Below are 27,072 nucleotides of genomic sequence, written 5' to 3'. Positions count from 1 at the left end.
AGATTTGTTACAAACATCTCTCGGCTTGGAAATAAGATGCTAACTAGATCTGCGCGCGTGTTCCTTTGTGAATAAATGACCTGATGCGGTCGGTCCTTGCCCTGCCCCTGAGCCACGCCTGCTCTCGCCAAATTTGTTTGATTTTCATCACCGAATCACAGAATCACTATGGTTGGAAAAGCCCTGTCAGATCATCAAGTCCAACCACCACCCCAACCCCACCATGCCCACTAAACCATGTCCCGCAGTGCCACGTCCACACGGTCCTTGAATGTTTCATGCAAACAGGGGTGCCGCCCCGCTGGCTCCCGGCACGGCCGACGGGGTACCGGAGTGGTGAGGGATGCTCGCGCTGGGTAACGGCTGCATCCACCCTTAGATTTGGCTGGGGGCTCTTGGGGGGGCCACGGGTCCCCTGGCACCTCCCAGCCCGCCTGGGTCCCACCAAGACCACGGCTCCACTGCTTCCCAGCCCTGTGTGATGTGGTTTGGGCTGGGTTTCTGCGGAAAAGGGGGCACAGGGAGAGGGCCTTGCTTCGGTTTGGATTTTGCTGGTTGATGGAGTTAACGTCTTCCCTGTCTGCGAACGCTCAGCAGCCAACAGTTGCTATTGTGCTTCTGTAAATTCAAATAAAAGGGTGCCTGTGGCTTAGCTGTGGTTCATAATATAGAGATCAATATATATTGCATATAATATATATACTCTTGAGGTGGGAAGTGGAGGGCACTGCTGGGGACGGGAGCAAGGCTGGCCGTGCAGCGGCCAGGCTGCGCTGGCACCTCGGTAATGCCAAGGACCACGGGTAGGGTTTGGGGGCTCCATTGCACCGCTGCCGCACCGAGAGCCACGACGCCCATCCTGGGCCATCCTCTGGGGTCTGAAACTTCTGCTAGAAAAACTATTCCTCTTTCATGGGATACTCCGCATTAAAAGGTGATGAGGATGCTACTAGCAAGCTCTGGCTCAGTGGAGCAAGGTGCTGAGCCTTTCTGGTGACACCCAGGAGATGGTACCGCTGCAGAGAACAGGATCCTTTTCCACGATCTTGTGACCAACCCAAAGTCCGATATTAGAGTCACAATATTCACAATTTCTGTAGAAAAAGTGAGCTTCAAGCACAAAACACCCCCCCCTCGGGTCGTACTTCTGGGGCCTTTTCAAACTGAGAATAAAGACTCGTACCTCTGCTTTCTGTGTATGCACATAATGTGAAATTTCATCAGCCACAATATTTTAGAAGACAGGAATCATGAGATATATCACATGTAAATGGACATATCATCTGAGCAAGGTGCCATTTATCAATATCACTTTGAAATGCAGTGGATGATCTGATGGGATTATGTAGATCTCAACTATCTATGGGTGAATGAAATTGGGTAACCTTAGCAACCCCAGGTACATTTGTGCAGCTATGAATCAAACGTCAGCACGATGAGCTATGCACAAAATAAAGAAATAATTCTTTGAAATATTCATAAGAGTCTGCAGTGTATTATTTTATAAGTCTCTGCCTATTATGCATTTTGGAAGCCAGCTTTTTAAAAAAACAAAGCATTAGCATTTACATACCCCATGCCTGCATAAACGCTTACAAATACAGCCAACACGAGACACAACCAGCAACTGCAACAGCCCCGGGTTCCTCTTCTTGATGGTGGGAAGAGCATCTCCCACCAAGCACGTAGCCTAGTTGGAAGAAGAGCACAGAGGAAGGTTTATTCGCATAGATTTGAAACAGGACCTCCTATCATCAATTCAGAGAAAAACAAAAGTTACACCTTGTAGTTTCACTCCTGTTAAAATATATTCAGCAGGGTGTCTTAATACCAGAAAGGTAGGAAAAGCTGGAATGCTCCCTTAAAAATTCATGAAGCCAAGAAAAACGTATGGTTTGGGGTTTTTTTATTTCAGTTATTTATGCAAGTATTTTGAATGACCATAAGATACTTTAAATATATACTGCATCGTACTTGAACAATAAATAATTACATATGTAGTTGCAGAGACTTTCCATACGCCTGTGCACATAGGCTTGTATCTAGGTACAGAAAGCGCTCGTGCACGCTCCATCTTTTGTTTCCTCCTCATTGAAGCACTGAAGTTTTCGAGGTTTCCTGGGTTTTCCCGCATGGAAAGCCACCCCTTTGTCCTGGCGTTGGTTGGAGACTATAGTTCTCACTCTGCAAATTTATTTTCAATTAATTAACAGCCACCGCACTGCGCTGCAGCAGTTGCGATCGCCCACTCCAAGATCAGCCGTAAGGACAAGGAGGGGGAAAGGGCAGGGCAGAGCCCGGAGCCGCGGGGTCCCCGCAGGACTGCTCCCCCGGGCAGGATGCTCGGGCACCTCCGAGCTGCCTTCTCCACCCCGGTGCTGCCGGCAGATGTGCTAATGTTTATTTTTTTGTGGTAGGCAAAGTTGTTTTCCTTAAAGCCTGAACACTAGAAGTTTCGTTGATAACTGAGAATCTCAGTTTTCCTTAAAAATAGTTCCTGGTATTGTGGTCAACAGAACAAAACCCACGTTCGCCTCTTGGGCTTCGGTTCCCTTTTGCTTTCCAGGCCCCGAATGCTGAAGAAACAGGATTACAGCTCCACAGCCCTTCTCAGCATCACGTGCTGTGGGGTGGTCTCCGATTTCAGAGCCAGGAACCACCCATTTATTTATTTTACGATGCTTTAACCCACCCTCGTGCTTAGCAGGCTGGCAAGCTGTGCGCTCTATTTTTTATTTTTTTTTTCAAACAGCTATTAAAGAATTAGTGTTTCCATAAATGCGTCTCATTCTCATTAGACATTTTCAGGTCGTGCTGGAAAGCTTAGCCACTAAACCACCCTGAGAATTACAGCAGCAGATCTGAAGCAGGCAGCCCTGTTTATTCAAAATCGCCTTCTCCGATGGCTCTCCCGAACGAGCTGGATTAATTGTTCAGGACCTATAGCACATGCTTCAGTGAAAATAAATTACTTTATTTCTATTACAGCACCGGTGGCTGTGTAACTTAATTTCATTAGCTCGAACCTGTTGAGAGTGTTCAGATTTCCATAGCAGGACGCACTTGAAATGAAAAGATGCTTTCGCTTCTCAATTAACAGAATCGTTCCCTTTCAACTGAAATGAATGTTATTGAAACCAATTAGCATAGACTGGAAAATCTCTCATTAATGAAGGGAGTGTGGGTGAGTAAACAGCAATGAAAAGATGAAATTAGAGAAGAGCCTCTTCTTGTTGGCCTGAATAATTACATGCTTAGTTGCCTAATTGTCTGGTGAAAAGCCTTGCCGTGCTAGTAACAGATTGCCATGTTCATTAGGCTGCAAAAGGCCACCTGCTGCTGAGGCTCATTTTCCTGCAGTCTATATACACGTGTTGCTCCCCGGGGACTGATATTTGGACACAACACTAGCTGTGAAAAGCAAATGAGCTTGCCAATATGCTGCAATATTGTGTCCTTTATGCCAAGATACAGAAGCTTAATATGTCAAATATAATGAATAAAACCAACAGCGATAACGAAGTTTACGAGGAAAGTGACCTTCTAACACGTCCCGGTGCAGAAGTGCAGGGCGCGCGGATGCCGGTCCCTCAATACAGATGTTCCTTTCTGGCCTGGACTGCTCCGAATTACGTAGCACAAAAGATAAATTACAACCGCTACGGCCTGAGCGATTCTTTAGACAATGGCATAATGAAAGCATACAATGTTAACTGTTAAAATTGGAAACAAATGTGAAATACTGAATGCTAAGAAGCGTTCATGAAAACCAGCATTGTTCGTATTTGCTCTGCTGTGGCAATAAACATCAAAGGAGGGAGGCCTCTTTGTGCCAGCCCTTCCTCAGATCACTTCGTGTCTTATAATTGCTATTTTTATGGGTCTTTTAAGCCGGGCTTTATTGTGTGGTGCTGTTTGCAGAGAGAAGAAGTCACCCTGGGCGCGGAGGCAGGGGTTGCCCGGCGCTGGGGGGGTCCTCTGCCCTGGGGTCCCACCTGCAACGGGTGGGATGGAGGGATGGATGCTGCTGGAGATGCGGCCGTGGGATGGTGTACGCTGATGGTGAGACACTGGAATAAACTGTCCCGGTGGAGTCACCCTCCCTGGAGGTGTTCAAGGACCGTGTGGACGTGGCACTGCGGGACATGGTTTAGTGGGCATGGTGGGGTTGGGGTGGTGGTTGGACTTGATGATCTGACAGGGCTTTTCCAACCTTAGGGATTCTGTGATTCTGTGATTCTGATGGGATACTGTGGCCGAGCTGCCGCCCTTCCCGGAGGGGCGAATGCAGTGCGCAGGGCGGGGATCCAGCAAAACCAGGCTATGAAGACCTGCCCTCTCGCAACGCAGCATTCCCCTTCCTAAGCTGAAAGCAACCTGCTTTCCGCACCGCGTGCTCGTAAAATATGACAAACTAAACAGGGAAAAAGGAAACCAAGCGTACTGTTGGCTTTGGAAAGGCTGACCCTAATTGAAGAGGGCTTGGATGCTAAAGATGGTGCTGAAGCAAAGGGTTCAGCTCAGCGCACACCTTCGTCCCTCTGGGTCACCGCATGCAGACCTAAGGTTTATAGCTGAAATCTCCTGCTGGCACTGGCAGAGTGAACAAAATCCCGTCGTCTGGAGGTCAGTGTGGCTGGGAACCAGGAGCCCTGCCCAATGCGCTCCCTCCAGCTCTCTTTTTTGCCGCCGTTGGAGTGAGGGACAGAATTGCTGGCTAACCCAAAAGACAAAGACACTAAAATAAGAAAGGGACTTGTGCGTAGTCTACTAACCTATGAGTTACTGCAGTACCCAAGTTCTAAATACTGCAAGCGCAATCTCCAAGCACTCGTGTCCTGTCTCAAGTCAAGTTTCGAACTGTTTCAAAGTGAAGAGGTTTACAGTTCAACAAAAACCCAACTCAAACCAAAACAACCAGCAGAAAGCACTTCTGCAGTGAGGTTTGCAGCTGGGACCAGCACCACAAGCGGCTCCAGCATCCCGGGGCTGAGCCCTCCACTCTGTTTTTTAACCATCTCCAAATGCAAGGTCTCTCTGGTTTCTATTTTACTTTTCCTTTTTCACAGCGCTGGAAGATGTCATGCACCGAGCAGGTAACTGAGCCGGAGGAATTGTCGGGATATGGTAGGTTGGGCAGCCGTGGCTTCTTGATTCATAGTCACCAGCAAAGAAATCAGGGATGTATGGATATGGGTATGGATATGGATATTGATATACACATTTGAGTGTATTATACTACTGCAACAATAATTATCGCCCACATATATATCACCTAATCAGTAATAATCGCATTGGGAGGGGGCTCACTGGTCTCCGCTGTGTTACAGAGGGCGAGCCCATGCAGGGACGGGGAGCCATGTCCCCCAGCAGCAGCCCCGGTCCCAGGCCAAGCGAGGAGCAGCCCTCCTGCCACTTCTCCTGCAGCTTCACCGCTAAAAACTTCTTCTAGCACAAACTGCATCAATGCTAAAATATTCCACGCAGGCAGTTGAAGCCTCTCACAACACTGGCACATACTGTTACATCAAACAAAACAGCACACGCTGTTGTTCCCGCATACCGCCCGTGCTGCAAGGTTTAATGCTACATGGGTTAAACACAAAAGCTTCAGTCGCTATCAGTCAAAGGTCTCGGGTGACAGCGGCAGGGAAACATACGCCGCCGCTTCTGTTTTGCCAGTTTTTTGATTGCTTTTTTTGGAGGGGAGAGCGTTGAAGAAGTCCTTCATTAATTCGAAGAATGAGAAGATGTGATTAAGAAATGGTTTTATCATTTCAAAACATTATAATGCGCCTGGCAAGGAGCGAGAAACAGCCGCATGCAGGTGTGCCATGCGTGTCTGCCAGCCTGCACAGTTGGTCTTCCAACAGAGCGCCAGGAATATGGTTCCTGGCAATGAACCCCCCCTTGGTGGTCCATGGCATCCTTGTGCATCCCTGCATCGTGGCTGCGCACGTCTTTGCACCTTGTTCCCCTTCTCCAACGTTTATCTCACCGATGGTGCATTTTTAATGTTTGTCATAGAAAACTCTTCCTCCCGAGCTGTAGGCATGACATGTGTTACTTAACTTGATAAATTGCAGCACATGTATTTCGTCTAAATTATACATGAAGTTGCCATTAGCCTGCTGAAATTTCTAAGCGTACAATCAGACCCCGATATGGAGAGCAGGGGCACAGATCTATTTAGAGGAAGGAAACAAATGGGTCCTTCCCACCAGGACATGCACAATCCAATGATTTCTCTGGAAGCTGGATGCATAAACGGTATCAGAAAGCTCCAGTTTGCCATTAGCAGTTCTGTGTTTTGGAGCCCACAGCCCTATTAATAACCTTGACTTGGGAAATTCTTGCGAGTAAATGAGCCAGCTGCAAACCAAATTCAATGCAAACCTTTGTGCTCTTCCATGAAACTTTCTGCTTATTTTGTATTTTTCCATTGCTGACTCTACATGTTGAATGAGGTTAAGCAAGCACAAGTCTCCTCTCCCTCCTTTAAAGATACGTTGCTAAAACAGGACAGAAGATCGTGACCCATGTAGAGGTGCTTTTAGAAGTTCCTGGTGATGGGCACTGCCCTTTTCTAGCAGAACTGCCCTTTTGGAAGGTGTGGGGTTGGATTTCATCATCCCGGTCCATGCAGTTGAGCATGTGCCAGTCTTCCTCCCCCTTCGGACAGTCCCAACCACCAGAAACACTGATTCATGCACCCGTGGCCATTTCCAGGGCATCTTTATGTCAATGCTAGGGGCAAATCAGGGGAATTAATGAACACACAAGAAGACCTTGCATGTTCCCTGCTACGGACCAGCTCCTGAATTGCTGTTTGACTCTCTCAGTGAACAAAACTCTTGCTGAAGCCACTAGGCTCGACCCCCAGAAAATCATCGGTTTACTTCTGTTCTCCCTTAGCTGCAGGGGCTGAGAAGTCGCGCCGGCGAGCCAACGCTCTGAGGCCAGTCCCGGGGGGTCTCGGTGAAGCAGGGTCTGCCCACGGGTGGTCACCCCCGAGAGCCGCCTCCATCCCACGGAGCTGGAAGCCGCCGCGGTTCAGCAAAGCCGGGCAGCCTCACGCCGGTCTCTCCCCACCAGCTACCGCCCAGCCCAAACACCCGCCACAAAAAGCGACTTACGGCTGTACCTGAGACCGTCTGCCCACCCGAGCCACAGGTTTGCATAATATTGAGAAGCAAAACGATAGTTTCGTGTTATCTTGAATGATTTTTACGGCTTTCTCAGGTTTTATTCCATGAAATACCCAATGCGATTACATTATTCAGGCTCCTTTCCAAGTGGTTAAATACAATTGACTGAATTAATTACTAAGATCAGTTTTACAACAGATTAGGATAACTTATTGGGCGGTTTGTTGTTTTCCTAATAGTCTCACCTGATTGATGGAGAGGGATGGCTATAAATGTTTTTTATGGCTGAGTAAGAGCAAATGCAAACTTAATCAGGTGTTCCGCTCTAGATTAAGTAAACCCCATGTAACTTGGATAATGCGAAGGTATAATTATTTGTAACGCCTGGGAAAATTTTAAGTGATTAAGGGGAAAAAACCCAGAGAGACACATTCGTGTAAAGCAGCTGGCTCGGGAGGCAGCACCACCTCATCTCCGCTGAGCTTTGGGGCGATGTGGATGTAGATTACGGCTCTCCTCAGGGTTCACACCAGGGAGCTTTGCATTTCTTCTGTACTTCCCATGCGTGGATAAACTGGCATCTTTGGAGGCTCAGTCTCTGTACCCGATACCTTTTGTGAGAAAAATTTATTGTTAGTGACAAATAAACAGTGGACAATGAAGAAACAATGACCCAAACTTAATTAAGAAGTGCAAAGAAAGAAAAAACTTTCTAGCTCTGCAGTGACGGGTTCAGAATTTACATCTATAAAGGTACCACCTGCGACGGGTGTGCAGCAAAGGATGCTAATTTGATTGCACCGCTTCCTTTTAATGCAAAGAGTGAATTGTTTTCAGACTGCTGATGATTAATGTGGTTATTGATTAGTTGATCAATAAGGCCATGGTGTCTAATTATTGATAATCCTTCTGTAAATGAAAGATCGAGTGTAAGGAGTGCTAGTTACAGAGCTCAAAATATAAAGTGATTCAGTGTGAAGCCTGGTAATTGAAAGTCAAACTAATCCCGTGAATTAAATCACAGTAATCCATAACATTTATCTGATGAATCCTTTTGAAAGCTTTATTTAACTTCCAGTGCTCATTGAGAAAGCTGTGGATGCACCCAGAAAGGCGCCCCATTTTGTGCTGAAAGTCTGGGTTTGGGGGTGCCTTTTATTAATACAAAAGTATGATTTAATATAATTGTGTGTAATAAAGCCACTCGTTCAGAGCATCTAAACCCACAGCTCTTTTGCTACACCTGAATCTGTTTTGGAAATTGAAAGGTACTGGTATCAGTCACGCGTGTATCACCTACACGCCAGCTTCTTCTCCAAACTGTCCCTCCGAGCCCCTTCGCTGCAAACCCGTTATATTGTCAGTATAGTGGGGGGAAAGCAGCCGGTTTGCTTTTCCCAGGGACTCCTGACAGCCCCTGCAAGGCTTTTTGGGTGCTTGGAGGAAACTGAAATAAAACCTGGAAGACGTGATCACATATTCTGGTAAGTAAACTCGTCAGACCAGTTAAAAGTCTCCACTGATGGATCGCCTACTGTTTAGGTAGCTAATTCATCCCAACAGCATCCTCTGTGGCAGTAATGTTCAGTGATCTAATTAGAGTCATTTTAAGTAAACACCTCTAATCGGATAATCCTAAAAATACTCCATTCCCCAATCTCTGCAAATATCCGGGATTAGGACAGCCAAATTGCCGGGCAGTTTAGACAGCAGTGAATTCTCCACTGCTTCAGTGAGCGACGGCAGGCGATCATTGTGCCTGGCTCAAAAACTCTCAGCACAGACGACTCCTGCTTCGAGCTGGGGCTGGTGGCTGGGGCTGCGCCGGCAGTTCATAAGTTTTCATTTTGCTGCTTGTCACACTACCCCTCTCGAGCTTCAATTTGCTGTTTGTTTCTAATCTCATGTTATGGTTTTGCCAAAATTGCATTTAAGGAGCTTAAATAAAAGAAGGCTCCAGTCTGCTACAAGTCAGAGCGGAGGATTTATGAATTCTTGTTAGCGGCTCCCCCAGACCACTAAACAAACACATGCAAATTTTCATAACACCTGAAACGTGTCACTGTGCAATATTAAGAAATCTGTATGTCAGACAAATCACACCGGACAACAACAAACATTTCCCTTAATGCAGGGTGTCACCTCCCCTCTGCGCTCCACCGCGTTTTCTTTCACCTCGATGAAAAGCGCTGCCGGCAGTTTCATATTTTCCTCCTATTTAATCTTTCTTCTAAAGTTTCCACCAGCCCACCTCCGCAAACCCCTCTTGTTTGGGGACAGTCCCGGTGATTTTCTCCGGTTCCCGCTTTCTGGCAGCGCTGCCCCATGGGCCGGGAGCTGAGCTGGCGGCTTTGAATCAGGCTTTGGGGGGGAGCTTCTGTCGTGCTGTTCCTCTGTCTGTAGCCTCTGTAGGCACACCGTTACGGAGAAACCTTTCTTTGGGTTTTTCACACAGAATCACAGAATCATTAAGGTTGGAAAAGACCTGTCAGATCATCAAGTCCAACCACCACCCCAACCCCCCCATGCCCACTAAACCATGTCCCGCAGTGCCACGTCCACACGGTCCTTGAACACCTCCAGGGATGGTGACTCCACCACCTCCCTGGGCAGCCTCTGCCAGTGCTTCACCGCTCTCTCAGGAAAGACATTTTTCCCAATATCCACTCTGAACCTCCCCCAGCACAACCGTCTTCCCCCCGCCGGCTCCCCGCGCTGCTGCGTTGCCCCAGCCCGTGGCATCATCCCTTCCAGGTGATTTATCCTCGCGGCTCTACAGTGACAGCATCGCTCGGCATGGGGCAGACCACGGTGTCTCTTACAAGTATTAGATTCAACCTACTGGAAGTTTAAGTCTGTTTCAAAGTTTTAGGGCTGAGCTAGAGCACTTAAAAGTGCTTTTCTGTTGCCCAGGAGAGCTGTTTTTCTGAATGTTTAATTGATGATGGAAGAGTCGAATGGATCTGCAGAAACTTTCTCCAGTTTCTAAGTAACAGGAAGGGAGCTCAAGCCTGTATATTTGTATTTTATCCTCTCTCTTCTTATCACTAATGGTACTGAGCAATTCATAACTACTGCGCTAATGACCAATACAACTATGAACATCCCGCAGTTCTTCGAGCTGCGTGTTCGGGGTGAGGAGCCTGGCAGCGGGTCCACGGTGGCCTCTGGCCGCAGGGGCATGGAGGGGGTGATGGAGCAGCCCCAGCCTGGAGCCCCTTTCGGCTCTGACCCCCATTTCCATACACACATGCTCCGGGGGGGCTGCACCCGCTCCCCTGCTATTGCAGTGGCGGGCAGGAGAGAAAGCTGGTGCACATTGGGAATTGGACATAAATATAAAGATGATTTTTTACCTGGGACCCATTTCCCAGGGTTGTCCTGGGGTGGCCGTGCCCCCCCGAGCCCTGCGCATCCGAGTCCTGAACACCCAGTCATAAAGACACCGAGAAAAAGAATAAAATAAACCCAGATTGCTCAGTGTTTACCGAGGAGCAGGAACAGGGTGAACACGTTTCAGAGCGCCGGTGCCACGAGGCACGTCCTTGCTCACGCGCTGGGCAGTGCGGGGAGGTGATGGGCACCTGCCGGGTCCCACGGATGTCCACCCTAGCAGAAGAAACGTTTCATGCTGAGCAATGATGAATCTGCATATACTTACAGTGCTCCGCGAGGTCTCGGACTGCATCTCCGGCAAGCCAAATTATGTGAACAGAAGCCGCCCATTTGGCCTCTCCAATTTTTTTTTTCTCCCAGTGGAAAGGAAGGAAAAGAAGATAAAATAAACAAAATAATATTTTTTTAAAGAAAGGGGTTTCTATTTTAAAAGCTACCAATAGATTGTGCATTGGAAAGACATTTTGAAAAATACATTCATTACGAATTTGTGTTAAATACAATGTAATGGTCCTGAAATTACAGCAGTGATTTGGTTCTAAAAATTGCCCCGTATTTAATAACAGCATAAATCACCTGTAAAAGATTCTTCACACCAAGCGATGCTGCTTTACATACATAAACCTCATAATTTGTTTTTATTGAAAAGATTCAGACAGTCCAATGTTATTTATGTTTTTAATTTGTCCGCACTACTAAATAACTCCTTACTCAGTGTGCAGCCCCGCGGGGAAGCCTTCGACGGGCCGAGCGAGACCCCGGGGCCTCGTCCCCGGCAGGTGCTGGCTGCTCCGGGGGGATTGTCCGCAGCTCCAGCCTCTGGTGTCCCAAGTGCCCGCGACGCCCAGGCAGGAGCACGCCCAGGGAGCCGGCAGGAAGGGCTGAAGCTGCAAGTACGGAACATCTCGGCTCCCCTGTGCAAGCTGGTATTCGACATACTGATTTTTTTAATGCTGAAACGTGCCATAAGCAGTTGGGCAGGAGGCCACCAGTGGTGGGTGTTGGTGGGGCCACTGCTGTGGGGGTCCCCGAGGGCCATCGCAGCAAAGCAATGCAACGCCTCCAACCCCACGCCTTCAACCAGAGCTTGGCAAACCTACAAAGGGCTTGAAGTGTGGGCAAAGAGCGTGCCTGCAGAGAGGGGCTCGGAGATGCTTGTGAAAGCAAGAAAAGACCCCCAAGCGCCTCCAACACAGCCACTGCAAGGGACAAAAAAAAAATCCATCTATGCTATGGAGGATTTAATAAGTGGAGGTTTGACATAGTGCATCATAAACTGTCAGTGCTGATGAGCAGCTCTTCATCACGAGCATCACGTCAGTGGAGCCAGAGCCGCTGATGGGGATGGCAGCCCCCGTCCCAGCCGGTTACCCTGCTCCTGGGGACCGGGGCACAAATGCACTATGTGCTGCACCAGCTTTTCATGGAGCCAAAATGCTCAGAGGGTTGTCCCAAGTCCCAAAAGCCAGCTGGCTTTGAGTGCCTCCCGCACTGGCCGGGCTCCGCAGCCAGGGCTGCGCCAGGTCACCGAGTCGCAGTCAGCACCGGTCCCCACGTCCCGTTGTGGAGCAATTGCTGGCATTACCCCTTCCCACATACAGACTTTCCGAAAGAGATTTCTGTGGAGGCTGGCTCTGTTTGGGATGAGTGCATTGCAGAAAACCTGTTTTGCCCTGAACCAAAGGCAGACGTGCCGAAACCCCCGTGTTGGCTGGGACGGCCCCGGAGCCAGGTGGCAGCCGGCGGGAGTGCAATTTAGCCCTCATGGTTATGGAAACATGTAATAAAGTGTTTGCAGTCCACCATTAAAGCACCACCTTCAAGCCTATTCTAAGCCCTCCAGCACCATGTCATTAGACCTAGAGCACAGCTAAAAATACAGCCCCTGGGGGAGCTGCACAAAGAAGTAGCAAAAAAAAAAAAAGGGGGGAAAAAAGTGCTACTTAAATATCAGCTGTGAAGTTGTCCTGAACCACCATGATCTCTCCCTGGAGCGGTGGAGCGTGGTGCTTGGGCTTGGAGCATCCCGCTGGGTGCCAGACTGGGAGAAGGCTGCCTGTCCTTCTTGGCTGGTCCCACCAACGGCTGGGGAACCTCGTAGCATCCTTCGCGGTGTGCTCAGCCCAGGGCTGCCCGGTGAAGGCACCTGGCAGGGATTTTGCCCGGGAGCTGCCCAGGTGGGACCCGAGGCGTGCTGGGGCATCGCTGCTGCTGGGGCGCCCGGCAGGCAGGGACCTGTGGGATGCGAAAGCACTGGAGTTTGGGGCTGTTCGTGCTTTTTCCTTCTTCTCCCAAGAGCAGCGCTAGAAGTAAAAGCACTCGCACTGGTGGGGGGAAACGCTCGGGCAAATGCCCCTTCCCCAGGGGCAGCGCCCTCCCCGTGCGACCACGCGAGCGTCGGCGGGGCGCGGGCACCCCGCGCTCCCAACTAGCCGTGCCTTTCTGCCGCCTAATCACATCACGGGTCGGGGGGAGCCCGACAATCAGATTTGGCAGGGAGAGCCCCGCGCAGCCTCGGCCGCAGAGTGACACCATCTTCTCTCGGCGCGATCCCCCGCTCCTCGCACGAGCCGCGGCATTGTCAGCTGTGACAGCCTGATTTAATCTGCAGGAGGCTGAATGCCTCTGACCACTGCGCCGAGTCATTAACCTTGACTCGCGTAATTGAATTCAAGGTTGATTGCCTGTGACCCTCCTCGCCGAGGTCCTCCAAATGTACATATTCATTATGAGCCGCATGGCTAAATGGATTGCACAGTGAAAGCTGTAGCAATCAGCCTGCTTGGTATGCGGAGGGCGAGGAGGGCACTAATTGCATGTTAGAGCTGAGGATTAGATTATGAAAAGAGTGAGAAAATGAAGATAGATCCCTCTGACACTGTCAGATTAAGGGCAGCGACGTACAGGAATATGACATTGAAATTTACGGTGCCGTTAGGGGAAGGGAGATTTGAAAGGGGGTGTTGGATATTTTTTTTTCAGTTCCCGTATATTTACTCAGTTATGGACTATTTAATACCAAAAGCTGATAAATGCATTTTTTAAAACTCTAACACGGGCGCAATAAATTAATGCTGGAACGTTCTTTATGTCTCCGGATGGTTGCTGTAAGAAAGGTGTGCCAGCCCCCACGGCGCCTGCCTGTTGTTAATACTCCAAGTTGTCCAGCCAGGGCCACCACCGTGCAAATACCCAACGGCCCCGGGATGCTCCTGGTGCGGCTGCGGGGATGCTGCCAGAGCCCACGTCGGGCGGGGGATAACGGCTGAGCCCCTCCAAAGCCTTGCCTCGGCTTGACCGCTGCCAGCAGAGCTGTCCCCAAGAGGGGGGTCCCGCATCCGAGCCCCCCGCCTGGCCCCAGAAGGAAGGGGACGAGGGAAGGCGGCCACGAGCAGTCTGCGGGTTCGCGTCGCTGCTGTTGTGATAGCTGGGTACGATTTTCCCATGTTTTGCTGCAACTCCAACCAGATGTGATTTTTTTTGAATTAAATGTAAGTTAAGTACAAAAACATTTTGCCCACAGGGAATTCAGATTCTCAATGTGCTTTTAATAACTGATTGTAAAACATTTAGGAAAATCTATGGCAACACGTTTAGGGAAAAAAATCAAATTATTCTTGCCTTAAGATGTTATTCTGGTATCTAAACTTTATGAATCGTCCTGTGTGGCCCAATTTCTAGTCAGTAATACTGCGAAACAGAATGGAAGTACGCAGCGTCTGACTTTAATCCATGTAATATTTTTAAATAAAGATGCTAATCTTAGCCATTGGCTTAAAATCTATTAGGAACTTTATACTAATTTATACGTCCAATCCCATGTAGTCTACACAGCCAACCCAACCCAGTACAAATTGATGTTCTTGTTAGAACTGATTGCAGTATGTAGTCCCCAAGTTTTTAAGGCTACTGCTCACGTTAAAATCAGTCTTAAAATCTGCCATAGAAATAATGTTTGGATTCAAGCATTTCTGGAGGTGGAAACTAAACATCTAAATCCCAACCCAGATGTTTTCGAAACATTGCAGGGGCTGCGATTAGCGGTCAGATACCAAAGTTCAGGCTGCAAAGGGGATAAAAACTGGTGTGGGTTTTCTTCCCAGCCCTAGGAAGTGGAAGCTCTTGGGAAGCTTTTCCCCTCTTATTCCCCGTTATCATCACTTCACAGGTCGGGGGAGGCTGGGAGCACGTGTCGGTGGAAAGACCAGGCAGAAAGCGCCCAAGTGCCTTCACGCACAGATGCAACCCGCAGACGACGGGACTTGGTACAGAACTGCACAGATTTTCCTCGTGGCAATCTTACCTTTCACACAAAAAAAGCCTCCTTTTGCATAACAAACCAGCCCAACCAACGGCAAATAGCACGCAGAGCTATTGGGATCTCTGCGCTTCCCTTCAACAAGGAGCAGAGCTCTTCAGCTGGGCTGCAGGTTGCTCCCTCCTGATGGCACGTGTCCCTCAGCCACCGCTCCAGAATGGCGTTGCCATTAATTTGATTAAATTCCCAATGTCCACAGCTTATGGTATGGTAATAACAACAGGATCGTAGGTGGCAACGCATCCAAAAACCTAAACCGCATGAATTGCCGATGTTTGGGGTTTCTAATACGTTGAGGACATAATTAACGGGAATAACTTTGTGGTTTCAATCAGAGAGGGCTCTGTCCTGAACGCAGGGTTTCTAACTAAATGATATGTCAGGACCGTCGCTGGATGAGTATGACCAGAATTTTTATCTCCCGCTCATTAAATTACCACCGTGTATGACTTTATAAGCACTGAAAGTCAAGGAAAATCGTTGCTGACTGACAATTTGGGATTGCCGGAGAGTGCAGGTTACCAACAGCTGACTCAAGTTGAATAAGACTGACAAATTAGTCCTCCTGCTCCCTGGACAAGCCTGTAATAAAATTACCGTGCGACGTGTGGGTTTCTCCTGCACTGGAGGATGGTGGCACCCACAGTGAGAAAAAAATAGTCATTTATTCACAGGGAAAAAAAAAAATAAGTTTATAAAGTACTCAGATATAACAGTAGCACCTTACTCTCTGGAGTTACATACACGCAATAAGACAGCTAAAATCCATTTGTCTTCAAAAATTGCTTTGATTTGTTTCAATTTATGAATGAGCTGCAGAGAGTGAAGGAAGTGCCCAAGGAATGTAAATGAAGCAGCTGCGCCATGGTCTATGAAAAAGGCCTCTAGACATCTGATGAAGAAAACGTTCTGCGAGGAAAGCCGGTTGCTGGCATTTTGTAAGTCCTAAAAATAACCAAAGACAAATAGTCCAACTCACTACTGCTGAAATTTCATTTACTTACCCACCACACTAATGAGGCACTGCAGAGGGACTTCTAATTAGATCCACTTTATTCCTGTCACTGAAATTAATTTATTTGCTTCAGCTTTTAGAACTAGTTTGATATTTTTCTGATTTCTAAGCTAGACAGTACAAAGACTAGAAGAGCTGGAACAGGCTCTGATGTTTATATCCGGCTTACTGATGGTTAGAAGAGTAAGGGTCGGTGCAGGTTTTGTCCAAAGCCAGAAGATCTTTATCAGCGTGTTTGGAGCAACACTGTGATAACCATGAGGATAGGGGATGGCGCAGCCCCCGGGGCTCGGTGCCCCCCTTTAGGACCAGGGTCTAAATACGCAATAAAGCAGCGATATTGTGCCACTTCTCGAGTTCCTGCCTCATGCATATTCAAAGAGGGAAGAGGCTGTATGCATAATTCATTATCCATTACAATTGCATTATACTATTTATACTATTACTTCGGTAGCTGTTTAAATTAAGGGTTACAAATAGCTCATTTGGTTTCTGCTGCTCTGGCAAGAGGGCCTCAGCTCCCCAAAGAGCTGCTCTGGCCAAGCGCAGGGAGGGCTTTGGCCAGGGTGAGGGGCCACGCGAGGGGTCCCCAGCGAGGGGACCCACGGTCCTTAAAGTTTGCAAACTTTATGCCCTGTCCAGCGCCATGCTGAGGTCCGACGAACCACCCTGGCCCCACTGCTCCCGCTGCCGGGGCTTTGCTGGGCATCGGCTCTCCTCCTCGCTTGGCTGCAACCGGTCTCCCACCCACATGCAGTTAGCGGAGCCCCCAGGTTTCCAGTCCCCCGGGGCGAAAGCTGAGCCCCATCGCTCCAGGGTCCAGCAGAGAAACTTGCTTTGGACGCTCGCAATGCCGAATATGTCGGAGTTGTGTCAGCGATGTGGCTTGAAACTAGCCTCTTCACCCCCCAATACATTTCAGAGAAACGTGGGAAATCCGCAACTGGTAACTAATTGTCAGCCAACTACTAAAAGCCGGGTCTTGATACACATATTAGGACTCTTGGTGCCTTTCCAAACATTATTTTATTAATATGAATAATATATTAACCATTCAACAGTCTGGACTTCATCCAAACCACTCTGTTGTAAGTGCTTTGCTAAGACTTACCAAGGATATTTACTTCTCTGCACAGCAGATAACATTTGTATCGGTTTCGGTTTTATTATTGTTTTACTAAATAGTTATGAGAGCACCAAGAGAGGGATCTGAAGATTTTCAAACCAATTTGAAAGATAGTCCATAAAGTGCTTTACATCTTCAGGAGTTTAAAAGGTGAATTACTGTTCTTTAATAATTTAAAGAAAACCCTCCAGAATGCATTTTTAAATGTATTTCCAGCTAAACGCGGGTTCCTGTCCTCTGCTCTCATCACCAGGGGATCACGTCAGGATGAATCACACCGAGGGAGCCACAGCAGTGGCTGTGTAATCTAAAACAAAGCTGCCAAGGAAAGATCTGCTCCCCGAGGGAGACCCGGCAGGTACCAATGGATGCTGTTTGTTCATTACCACGGACCCAGGTCACAGAGCAGTGATGTATCTGATTTAGATATGACTTAAAATTCAATTCCTCAAAGTTGACTTAAAATTACTCAGATTCACAAATGCTTTTATACAGGGCTGTGGCACTAACGGCTGTGAGCTCTCCCGTACCATCCAGAGCTGCACGACTCAGGGAGCACACAGCAACAGGAGAGGGCTGAAAATTAAACAGGCTACAATAGGAAGCCCTCTCTGGGTCTGCAGAGTCAGGAGATACCCATGCCCTTCCCATGGCATTTTTTTAGCCAACTGTTAGAAGTTGATAACGGATGCCAGGAGCCCACAGGCTTGCTCAAACATCCCGGAGAGCTGTTCTCCCAAAGCCGGCAGCGTCGTTGCCTCCTGCTGCTCCATCCCCCCTGGCTGATACGTCGTGCTCCCGACATTATAACTCTTTCTGTACAGCTGCTCCCACGCTTACTGCAACCTCCACCTGCTAGCAAAAGCAAGCGTATAAGCCATGCGTGCAAGCACCCCGTGAGAGCCATATATTACACGGAGAACCATAAACAGTATCTCCAAACAGCATTTGTGGCATGATGGCAGTGCACTTAGCTGGACGCAGGGAGAAACGCAGGTTAATACTCATGCTGGCTAACATTTCCCAACTGCACATCCCATCCTTGCTTACTTCTCCGGTTATTTTACCCCATGACTGCCCAGTGCAGCCGTGGCTTGTTGGACCACCTCAGGAGAGACTCTTTGGAAAGTGACTTGGCGTGACGGAGCTTCACTTTACATTAATGTCCTCTCTGTGGTTGTAGATAATATCTTTCATGCCTAAAATGTCCTAACTTTTCCCAAAGGTCAGCCATGCCAAGACCAGCTGGGACTGGTGAGTCCCCTCTTGCTCCAGGTGACGGGGAGTCCTTCCACCTGCACGTGGCCAGACTTGGGCAGGGCATCAAGCTCAGACGAGGCTCTACAAGCCAGGGCTAGTGCCACAAGCAAATGTGGGGTTTAATTCAAGCAAGGACCCTGCCCTCCGGAGGTGTCACCCACAGCTGTTGTCCAGGTTTGGTGAAATCGGAGTAAACCGGGTGGGGGTATCGAGGTTTGGGCTGTGTTATTGGGGGGTGAGGAAGGGGGAGCCAGCCCCCACTGAGCGAGGCCGTGACACCCTGCAGACAGCTTTGCAAAGCGCGGCTGGGGCTGGAGGGGGGGTGGTCACTGCAGAAGCAATGTTGCTGTCCAGATTGCTCAAATTTTGCTGAACACCACACACGGAAGAGGCAGCTCCAAGTCATTTTGACATGAGTGTGGACAGTTATGAGCATCTTCGGGATGACACTCTGCTATCTCCGCTCCCTGCGCTCCACCAAACTCGGTGTGCCCATAGATGTTCCGAACCATGGATAGGGGAAGAGTTTAACCCACACCAGGCTAAGCAGACGTAAAAGCTACCAGCAGATGACTCTCATTTATAAAGTCTCAAATTCATGTCAGAGTTTCATTAACACTTCCCTAAATGTGTTTCTTGCCCAACAGTCCCTTCAGGAAGCAGCAATTTACCTTTCACCTCCAGTTTCTCAGTTTCCGCATTTTTCTGCCTCACGTGCTGATGGGTACAGGCCGTCTCAGCCCTTCCCGCATCCCTGGGGCTTGGCCAGCAGCACTGCGCCGGGAGGGGGACGGTCCCACCGTGCCGGGGTTAACGCAGCGCAGCCGGAGAGAGCTGCCTGCTCAGGTACGAGCATCCTCTTCCAGACAGCCCATCATCCGCTAATGGGACTTAAAACAGTTGCTGCCTCATCGGCAGGAGCGTAATGATCGTTGGGCAGCGGAGAGACCCATTATCCATCATCCATACTTCTCCTCTGTCTGATGATAATGATTTCTTAGTTCAACAGTAGTGCAGAGGGACCTCACTGCTTTGTGCACGACTGTAGTTTAATATCCTGATCAAGACAAATACAGATTGCATACGGGCTGCAGGGCCACGTACCCACCGCCACAGCAGGACGAAGCCACGGAGGGGGTTCCCTCGAAAACGTGGAGCTTGTGCAAGAACTTAAGAAAAACTGAGAAGTGCCAGGGTTTTGTGCAGCAGGGAACAGCATGTCCCCCCTCCCTCCCCAGTACCTAACTCTATGGAGATGCAGATTTGCTCTGTAAAGAATCATGTTAACGGGGAAAGAAAAGAAAAGAAATAAAAGCTCTAGAAAATGTATTTGTACTCCCTATTTCATTTTTCTCCAGCTGTTATTCTCCAACCCAAACCGTTCTATGATTCTACAATTATTGACTGAACATCACCATTTCAATATGTATAGAAGTAATCTGATTTAGTTTGAAGTACTTTAGGGTTTGTTTCAATGAGTGAAAGGAGGAGACACAGAGCACAGCACTAGGCAAGCTTTGCTTTGTATTAAAATAATTGAAAATATTGGGAAAAAACGAATTCCACTTCACCTGAGCTGAGGCTGGGGCTGCTGGGCACGGCACAAGCCTGAGTTTTCCTCCAACGGGTGTTTGTGTGACAAACCTGCTTCCCACGTGGGCAATGCAGCCACCGCGCTGGTGACTGGTCTCCCTGTCGAGGGGATGCTTTACCTGTCCCAGTACCTGCACCCCTCCCCAGCCGCAGGAGCTGCCCTCTCTGCTGGCAGGGAGAGGACGAAGGCACCTCGCCGCACCCTCACCGACACTATCAGGAACTTCAAATCCAATAAATGATGCTCGAAAGAAATACAATAGCGAGAGCAGAGCCGCCGCTGAAAATGAGATCTGAAAGACAAGTATTTATTCTGCTCGGACCTCCTCGAGGAAAAGAGACACACCGGCAGCATGCTAAACAGAGTGGAGGTTCGGGCAGACAAATGTCCAGGCGGCTTTTCTGTAATATCCATTTGAAAGAAGCTTAGTGCCATGAGGCTTTCATCTCAATATTCCTGAGGCCGGATTTGAAAGTGCTTAAGGTTAAATATTACTCACTCTTGGAAAGAACATCTCCATCTGTCTCATAAAAAAAGCTTTCAGTCTTGGAGGTACTCAGGGAAACTTACCCATAAACACAGTCATCAGAGACTTCAGAGGAAAAGAAATCCTGTAGGCTCTGCCCGAGAAGTAATTAGCCTTTCAAATTCAGCAATGTTTAATCCCACAAAGCCTTATATACAAAATATAATCCGTTTTTTCTGTGGAGCTGAGCTGGCGAGTCAGCGCGACCCTGCCTGACCAGGCGCTGCACAGCTGGGTCCCGCTTGCTCACATCTGGGCGTCCCGAAGTGCAGGGCAAGGAGGAAAGTTTCAGCAAACCCACTTCGCCCCAAAGGACCCCAGAAGGATGCTCCCAAGGTGGTCCACGGCCTCGGGACGAAGCCTCCGGGTGCTCCTGGCTGGCTGGAGAGCTGCTGCAGCACGTCTCGGAGACGCCGAAAGACTCTTGGGCTGCTAAATGCCCAATTCACTTTTGAAAACCAGATTTAAGCAGCTGGTTTTGAACATTTGCGGTAAAAGAGAGACCCGAAATAGCATTGTGTGATTTGGGGTGAAGTGCCCCGAGGCCTGGTGATAATAATTGTAGCACTCTTTAAAAAGAAAAATGACATTTTTTTCAAGGCGGTGAAAGCAGCTGACAACATCCCCGGGGACCTCCCGAAGCTTTCGAGAGGAGAAATTACATCTTTTCAGAGGCTGAAAAATGACAGTGCTCGGCAGCCTGCAACGCGGCTCATGGAGTCCCGGATCAAACACAGCACGACGGTGCTGATGCCGTGGGCCTGTGACCACCACGCGGTGTCACTGACCAGAGGGACCAACAAGCAATGAGAAACCCATCCGTCAGCTAGAAATGCCATCACTTATTTCCACGGTGCGATGGTCTGGAGGAAGCTGGTGGGAAGCTCTTCTTTAGAAAGCGCTCCTCGTTCATCCTCGTGGAAAGAAATGCGGTGGGTCCCGCTAAATGGATGAGAAACATGGCTTGCTTCTCCTCTCAGGTGTAAAAGAAGTGATGCCTAAACCGTCCTAAGGGTGTCCCAAGGCCAGGAGATGAGGTGTGAAGTATCCCAGTCCTACTGCTGACCGGTCTGTCAGAATAAAACTAATCTCAAGACTAAGATGCATTTAAACGGCTCCTCATTCTGTGTCCTCGAGTGGACTGTGAAAAGCACATTATTCTGCAGGATCTCTTTCAGCTTGTGCCCTCCTCCCACGCCGCCACCCTCGCTCCCCGCCAGCCCTCCCCCCTGTGCTGGGCCCCGCCGGGCCCCAACATGACATGGGGTGTCTTCTTTAAACCCCACAAAACTCCAGTTTTACAAGATCGAATCGGAAGAGGATGCTGCACTGATCGCTACGTGTTGACCGCTGATGGCTGCACGGAGAAGCTAATAAGAAAATCTGGCTTTTAATGTATTGATCGTAGCTATTTGATTACACTAGGAAAAAGGTCGGCCAGAAAATGCCAATAACGGTGCAAAACTTGAAAGCAAATTAATGCTTTTCAATCATGATGGTTCTGCCTCCCGCCAGCGTGGAAGAGCAATGGGAACAGAGCATCATGCAGAGAAGATGTTGTGGTGATGCCTTTTTCCTTCCTAGTGTTTCTTCCTACAGCATGTGAAGTAGGGAAAAGTGTGTTATCGCTACTGGCATGGTCTTATCTTGTTTATATACTTACAATCTGTGCTCCGCTCTGATGTGCCCAAAGGTCAGACCCTTGAAATGTGGGTGCTAGGACAGTCGATGGGGGTCCTCAATCACATGCACACAGGAAAAATGATGCCAGGAACCTGAAACCAGGACTCATTTTCAAAACACTAATAATAGATCTGAAATAATGGCTATGTTATTCTGGTTTTAAGTGAATCAGGAAGTTCAGAAAATAAAAATACCATAAAAGTCAGAGACACATACGCCATGGATATCCTTTGACTGAAAGATTATAATTGAGATTTGGATGTTCATCTGGACCTGGCTGTCAACCAGCGCTCACCAATATGGGCTTTGTAGCTTGGGTGAAAAATAAATGCAGTGAGGAAGACCAATAAGAGATCTCATAGAAACATACAAAAGGAAGCAAATCAATACCAATAAACTGCTTCAGATGGTGATTAATTAATAGCAATTAATTTTGAAAAGAAGAGGATATTGACTTAAATTGACAGAGGGGCTAACCTTTGAGCAATTCAGAGAAAATGTCTTTAAAACAGAGTGATTAAGTTGTAGAAAGTAATAAAAAGGCTACACTGCCTTCAGGACGAGCTGAACCCAGCTTGGGAATGATGTCAGGAGAGCCTCTAATTAGACTTTGGAGCTTGATAAGGTAAATTGATTAGCTTGGCTCTGCCAGAAGGGAGTTAAACAGTCATCTTACTTCTAAATGTGTCCTTGGCATTAGGATAGCCAAATTCCTGCAGATTTTTAAAAAAATGCTAAAAGCTTTGCAATCCTGAGATGCTAGAGCAAGGAAGGCTCTGTATCTCACTTCTCCTGAGGTCATGACCGTTTCAAAACTTCCTTAGTCATCAGAAAACAAGCATGCAAATTTTACCGTCTCATCTGGGTCCTGCTGTTGGGATACGGACTTAGGCTTTACCGAAAACCGTTCCTGCAAGTTCCCTTACTGCGAGGAACCTGGGGACGTTTTGGCAAGCCTTTCCTTCTGGCCCAGGCGCACGGGTTGTCTTCTTCAAGAGGAAAATGCTCCAGAGCCAGCCTACACCAGAGTCGAGTCTGGATTGGGTTGGGCCTGAATTAAATGAATTGTGAACTGATATTACAGACATAAGGACTAAACTCCACTCCGCCGACTTGCTGATAATTAATTATGATTAGCTGGCCATTGTAAGGCTGAGCGTGGCGATGGGTCTGGGCAAGCTGGGAAGGCCCATGGCCACAGCAGACATGAGTCAACCTCAGTCTTTTGACTTCTCATTTTCATGAGAATGTAAATTAATGAAACACTTCTGAAAACGAAAGAGCGGCATCTGGTAGCCCTTTCTGGCAGGAGCAGGGAGACACAGCGGCACAGCAGGCCAAAATTGTATTTTGAAGATCTTAATTTCTTATCCCCTTTCTTCCTTGGCGTTTTGAAGTCCTGGCAGATCATTTGAAGAAAGTCATAACCATAATCAAACAAAACTAATTTCCCCATCTTCATAAAATACATCCCACATAATGACCCTCCGTCACAACAGGATGCTCGGAAATTCCTGAAATCTCCTCCTGCTGAGAGCTCCCCCCAGGCAGGAGAGCCCGGCTGCTGATCTTCCAAGGAAGAGGCTATTTCTTTTTTCGATAGCTTTGCTCTACCTTTATTCTAGAGTGAAACCACGATTCAGAAGTTGGAGGAAACGGTTAATCACAGACATACTGTCTGAGATGCAGCATGCGGGCTTGAACGTTATCTGATCGCTCTGTGGTTTTGGAAAAATAATATTGTCTCCCAAAATGTGGGGCGTGCAGAGCAGTTTATAGCTGGTTTTCACAGGTCCGGCGGGCGCACAGCCTCCAGAGCAGGCACAGGCGTTGTGCGAATCTCTGCAAATGGAGCTGTTTACTAACAATATCTCCTAACAGACAATTAAAAGTGATTTATATAAAACTTTAAAAAATAAAGGAATTCTAGAAACGTTCTCAGCTCGTTTTGAAATAGCTCGGTTAAATGTCAGCGGATGAAAATATCATCCAGCAACAGGGAGCTGAGCCCTGTTTTGAAAAACAAATAGCGGTGATTGGATTCAGCTGTGCAACAATGGGAACTCTAGAAAAGCCCGGCCAGAGCTTCATCCCGAAGGAAGGGCACGCTCCTTCCCGCTGGCTCCCGGGCTGCGACCCCGCACCGAGCAGGACGCGGCGCCCGAGAGGTGCCGGAGCCTTGCGGAGCTGCCCCAGCCCGCCAGCGTCCTTGTTCTGGGCAAAATGAAGACATTTTGGTTGGCGGAGATTTAGGAAGGATCCCACGGCGCGATCGGATTTCTCCCTCCGAGCTGAGAGGCTGAAGACAGCTCTGTCTACAATGGCTCGCAGAACAAATTATAATTGAGACTGAAGACCTAAAATGACCTTGTAGAAAGAAAAAATTGTTATGGGAAGGGAAAAAAAGCCACCCCAAATGGGTCTATTGTTAATAGCTGGCACCGTTATAAAGTTTGCAATTGGTAACTTATTTAAAGATTATTTTTCTTCAGATTTTTTTGCTTTGTGCAAATCTAACTTGAAAGGAATGCCATTCTTTCAAACCTCTATCAACATTTATGTTTGCAGTCATGAACGGGCCCTAAACTTTTATTTGAGCAATAAAGACAATTGCAGAAAGCAGTTCCAAATTCTGATAGGACTTTTTAAAAAGCAAATAAACATCCTCCGGCGGGATTTGCAGCCCACGGCTGCAGGACCGCACTGATGAGTGGTTGCTGGAAAAGCGCATTTCTCCGGGCACACCGCGGCGCAGAAGTGAACCAAACCAGTTCTTGGCTGTTCAAGCAGAGAATGAGAAAAGCAAACAAAGTGCGCGGCCCCGAAAATTAGATGAGGTTTTAAAATTTCTCTTTGTATTATTAATCTACAATACTGCCTTTTAGCACTGTTAACCAACATTGTGGGTTTTTTAAATACAATTTAACCTGGCACTGCTCCTGACAGCTCGGGAACATTGACTTTTTCCCCGACTCCTATGGCAAGCTGGCTTGGTGTTGTTATTAACGGGTGAGGACGTACTGCATCTCACTGGAACCAGCAAGGAGGCTGCTTCTCCTTGCCTGCAAGTGCTGGCGAAGTAACAGCGAGCCCTCAGCCACAGGACACGACCCAGCATCAGCCCCCCCCACCAAGGAACTTCCAACGTGGTGGAGCCTCGGTCCGTGAAAAATGAAAAAAAGAAAAAAAAAAGAAAAAAAAAGAATAAAAATGAAACAACAGAGCATGGGACTATTTTAAATGTCAGTTTATCTCAGTTTTAAATATCAGTCTAATTCAGTTTTAAATGTCAAGGCCTGATTCGCCTCCAAATCACATTAAAATGGTGTCAGAGGAGCGCAGCCCTCCCTCCCTCCCGCCAAGGTCCCTGCCTGGCTGCAGAGCCCCGGGACGCTCAGCCTCGCCCTGCGTGGGGGCCGAGGGGTTCGCCAGCCTCGGGCCAGTCCCAGTTCGCAAAGCCAGCCAGCCCCAGCCTGGCTCCCCCAAATCGGGGAGGAAAGGGAGGTGTGCGGGCGTCTGATGGAGCCCGTTGGTGGGACAGCCCCGTCGACACCAGCTGAAGATGCGGCCACGCAAGGACGAGGCTGCAGGTCGGCGCGTTGCTCCTGCGCACCCTGATTGCCATGGCCCTTCATACCATGTGAACTCTGCTGACTCCCATGAACTCCCAGGAACATATGTTTGATAGCAACTCTGTATTTTTTGGTCAAGATCTGCAGCAAAGGGAGTTTTATAATAATATTTTACTAGCTGTAGCATGCATGTTATTATATGGTTAAGAACAAGATAGGAAACACATGTGTAGATATTATTTGCTGCAGAAGTTAAATTCCATCAATGACCACAGAAATATTTACGTTTCTATTCTGTAATGAGAAACTGAATTATAATTACGGATTTGCAAAAGTGCGAGTACAGTATCATCACAGCATTTGCAAAAAAATGCTAATTCCCAATACTAAAGCCCCCAGTCAATGTGCATCTTGCCAATACAGGGACACCTCACTTCATAAAGCTTGTACATGTTCAGAATCCTTTTTTTTATGATCTAACTCATGCAAAAAATTTAATAAAATTGTATTTACTTTTCCAAAGGCATGTGAGTGCACACATGTGAAAGGATATATAGAGAATGTCTCAGAAAGGGGTAAAGATGTTAGACTTCATCACGGAGAGGAGTGAGATGGGAACATGTCTACCAAGCAAAGGCTGCAACATTAAGTCCTTGGATCAGAGACATCAACAAGAGATCAACACGGTCCTTTGAATTCCTGAAAGATGACATCTTCTCCTGCTGAGGAATCTGAGAAAGGGCCTGTTGGGAAATGTGGTGGCAGAGGACAGAGCAGATAACTCTGCCAAGGCTGCTCTTTCAGGAGACCAAGGCAGTGGCAAGGCATGTCAGAGTGATGTGTCCCACCACAGCGACCACGCTCACCCTGTGCCCAGTGTCCTGTCCCCTCGCTGGGGACACTGGCAGGGGACACCATGCTGCCAGGCCACCAAAACCCCTCGCAGAGCTCATCCCCCCTGCACCAGAGTTTATCCAGGGAGCAACATGTCTTTTATCCAGAGTCGCCTCATTTTTTATCTGTTTCCAAATGAGCAAATGTGATCCTGGTTTGAAATCTCGTCGATTACGTCTACTCAGAATTTGGTGAAGGGCCAGGGATTTTTCATATTTTGTCTCCAAAAGTTCCTACAGAGCCAAATTTTGCTTCTGCAAAGGCCTCTCCAAAGCCCTCAAAGTCAAGAGTTCAGAAAGTGGCTCCTATGACTCCAGCTGCCACGCAAGAAGCCAGTGTTTTACAGGATAATATTAATCTTTCAAAACAACATTTTAAATACACTTATGGATAGAGAGATTTACTGTTAGGCTAGCAGGTGGTTTGATGGACAGGGGAGTTAATGAGCTCTGGTTCTCCATGGCTTTGGTCACATTGGTCCTTTCTCTAGTGCTAGGAAGGTGCAAAGCCCCTCTGAGATTATCCATGGCGTCAAGGTGT

Source organism: Gavia stellata, chromosome 11 (genome assembly GCF_030936135.1).
Source record: "Gavia stellata isolate bGavSte3 chromosome 11, bGavSte3.hap2, whole genome shotgun sequence".
NCBI lineage: Eukaryota > Metazoa > Chordata > Aves > Gaviiformes > Gaviidae > Gavia > Gavia stellata.
This window is presented reverse-complemented; position numbering follows the sequence as displayed.